The following is a 3,843-nucleotide window of genomic DNA, read 5'->3' as shown; positions in this document are numbered from 1 at the left end:
TCAAACTTGTGCTGCCCTCATACACCCAAGGGAGCCCTACAAACTGACATCAGGAACCTGGACTGCTGTGTTTTCTTTCCCAGGGAAAATGGAAAAAGGATGTGCCCAGGGTTCCCTGGCCCTGGGCTGGGGCCTCACTGCAAAGAATCCTTATATCGAAGGATGGACCCCACACCGAAGTTGTCCCCACCTCAAACTTGTGCTGCCCTGATAGACCCAAGGGAGCCCTACAAACTGACATCAGGAACCTGGACTGCTGACTTTTCTTTCCCAGGGAAAATGGAAAAAGGATGTGCCCAGGGGCCCCTGGCCCTGACTGCAAAGAATCCTTATATCGAAGGATGGACCCCAAACCGAAGTTGTCCCCACCTCAAACTTGTGCTGCCCTGATAGACCCAAGGGAGCCCTACAAACTGACATCAGGAACCTGGACTGCTGAGTTTTCTTTCCCAGGGAAAATGGAAAAAGGATGTGCCCAGGGGCCCCTGGCCCTGGGCTGGGGCCTCACTGCAAAGAATCCTTATATCGAAGGATGGACCCCACACCGAAGTTGTCCCCACCTCAAACTTGTGCTGCCCTGATAGACCCAAGGGAGCCCTACAAACTGACATCAGGAACCTGGACTGCTGAGTTTTCTTTCCCAGGGAAAATAGAAAAAGGATGTGCCCAGGGGCCCCTGGCCCTGACTGCAAAGAATCCTTATAACGAAGGATGGCCCCCACACCGAAGTTGTCCCCACCTCAAACTTGTGCTGCCCTGATAGACCCAAGGGAGCCCTACAAACTGACATCAGGAACCTGGATTGCTGAGTTTTCTTTCCCAGGGAAAATGGAAAAAGGATGTGCCCAGGGGCCCCTGGACATGGGCTGGGGCCTCACTGCAAAGAATCCTTATATCGAAGGATGGACCCCACACCGAAGATGTCCCCACCTCAAACTTGTGCTGCCCTGATAGACCCAAGGGAGCCCTACAGACTGACATCAGGAACCTGGACTGCTGAGTTTTCTTTCCCAGGGAAAATGGAAAAAGGATGTGCCCAGGGGCCCCTGGCCCTGACTGCAAAGAATCCTTATATCGAAGGATGGACCCCACACCGAAGTTCTCCCCACCTCAATCTTGTGCAGCCCTGATAGACCCAAGGGAGCCCTACAGACTGACATCAGGAACCTGGACTGCTGAGTTTTCTTTCCCAGGGAAAATGGAAAAAGGATGTGTCCAGGGGCCCCTGGCCCTGGGACCCTGGCCCTGACTGCAAAGAATCCTTATACCGAAGGATGGACCCCACACCGAAGTTGTCCCCACCTCAAACTTGTGCTGCCCTGATAGACCCAAGGGAGCCCTACAAACTGACATCAGGAACCTGGACTGCTGACTTTTCTTTCCCAGGGAAAATGGAAAAAGGATGTGCCCAGGGGCCCCTGGCCCTGACTGCAAAAAATCCTTATATCGAAGGATGGACCCCACACCGAAGATGTCCCCACCTCAAACTTGTGCTGCCCTCATACACCCAAGGGAGCCCTACAAACTGACATCAGGAACCTGGACTGCTGAGTTTTCTTTCCCAGGGAAAATGGAAAAAGGATGTGCCCAGGGTTCCCTGGTCCTGGGCTGGGGCCTCACTGCAAAGAATCCTTATATCGAAGGATGGACCCCACACCGAAGTTGTCCCCACCTCAAACTTGTGCTGCCCTGATAGACCCAAGGGAGCCCTACAGACTGACATCAGGAACCTGGACTGCTGACTTTTCTTTCCCAGGGAAAATGGAAAAAGGATGTGCCCAGGGGCCCCTGGCCCTGAGCTGCGGCCTCACTGCAAAGAATCCTTATATCGAAGGATGGACCCCACACCGAAGTTGTCCCCACCTCAAACTTGTGCTGCCCTGATAGACCCAAGGGAGCCCTACAAACTGACATCAGGAACCTGGACTGATGAGTTTTCTTTCACAGGGAAAATGGAAAAAGGATGTGCCCAGGGGCCCCTGGCCCTGGGGCCCTGGCCCTGACTGCAAAAAATCCTTATATCGAAGGATGGACCCCACACCGAAGTTGTCCCCACCTCAAACTTGTGCTGCCCTGATACACCCAAGGGAGCCCTACAGACTGACATCAGGAACCTGGACTGCTGACTTTTCTTTCCCAGGGAAAATGGAAAAAGGATGTTCCCAGGGGCCCCTGGCCCTGACTGCAAAAAATCCTTATATCGAAGGATGGACCCCACACCGAAGTTGTCCCCACCTCAAACTTGTGCTGCCCTGATAGACCCAAGGGAGCCCTACAAACTGACATCAGGAACCTGGACTGCTGAGTTTTCTTTCCCAGGGAAAATGGCCGAAGGATGTGCCCAGGGGCCCCTGGCCCTGACTGCAAAGAATCCTTATATCGAAGGATGGACCCCACACCGAAGTTGTCCCCACCTCAAACTTGTGCTGCCCTGATAGACCCAAGGGAGCCCTACAGACTGACATCAGGAACCTGGACTGCTGACTTTTCTTTCCCAGGGAAAATGGAAAAAGGATGTGCCCAGGGTTCCCTGGCCCTGGGCTGGGGCCTCACTGCAAAGAATCCTTATATCGAAGGATGGACCCCACACCGAAGTTGTCCCCACCTCAAACTTGTGCTGCCCTGATAGACCCAAGGGAGCCCTACAAACTGACATCAGGAACCTGGACTGCTGAGTTTTCTTTCCCAGGGAAAATGGAAAAAGGATGTGCCCAGGGGCCCCTGGCCCTGACTGCAAAGAATCCTTATATCGAAGGATGGACCCCACACCGAAGTTGTCCCCACCTCAAACTTGTGCTGCCCTGATAGACCCAAGGGAGCCCTACAAACTGACATCAGGAACCTGGACTGCTGACTTTTCTTTCCCAGGGAAAATGGAAAAAGGATGTGCCCAGGGGCCCCTGGCCCTGGGCTGGGCCCTGACTGCAAAGAATCCTTATATCGAAGGATGGACCCCACACCGAAGTTGTCCCCACCTCAAACTTGTGCTGCCCTGATAGACCCAAGGGAGCCCTACAAACTGACATCAGGAACCTGGACTGCTGAGTTTTCTTTCCCAGGGAAAATGGAAAAAGGATGTGCCCAGGGGCCCCTGGCCCTGACTGCAAAGAATCCTTATATCGAAGGATGGACCCCAAACCGAAGTTGTCCCCACCTCAAACTTGTGCTGCCCTGATAGACCCAAGGGAGCCCTACAAACTGACATCAGGAACCTGGACTGCTGAGTTTTCTTTCCCAGGGAAAATGGAAAAAGGATGTGCCCAGGGGCCCCTGGCCCTGGGCTGGGGCCTCACTGCAAAGAATCCTTATATCGAAGGATGGACCCCACACCGAAGTTGTCCCCACCTCAAACTTGTGCTGCCCTGATAGACCCAAGGGAGCCCTACAAACTGACATCAGGAACCTGGACTGCTGAGTTTTCTTTCCCAGGGAAAATGGAAAAAGGATGTGCCCAGGGGCCCCTGGCCCTGGGACCCTGGCCCTGACTGCAAAGAATCCTTATATCGAAGGATGGACCCCACACCGAAGTTGTCCCCACCTCAAACTTGTGCTGCCCTGATAGACCCAAGGGAGCCCTACAAACTGACATCAGGAACCTGGACTGCTGAGTTTTCTTTCCCAGGGAAAATGGAAAAAGGATGTGCCCAGGGGCCCCTGGCCCTGACTGCAAAGAATCCTTATATCGAAGGATGGACCCCAAACCGAAGTTGTCCCCACCTCAAACTTGTGCTGCCCTGATAGACCCAAGGGAGCCCTACAAACTGACATCAGGAACCTGGACTGCTGACTTTTCTTTCCCAGGGAAAATGGAAAAAGGATGTGCCCAGGGTTCCCTGGCCCTGG

Source organism: Lonchura striata, chromosome 31, assembly GCF_046129695.1.
Source record: "Lonchura striata isolate bLonStr1 chromosome 31, bLonStr1.mat, whole genome shotgun sequence".
Taxonomy (NCBI): Eukaryota; Metazoa; Chordata; class Aves; order Passeriformes; family Estrildidae; genus Lonchura; species Lonchura striata.
This window is presented reverse-complemented; position numbering follows the sequence as displayed.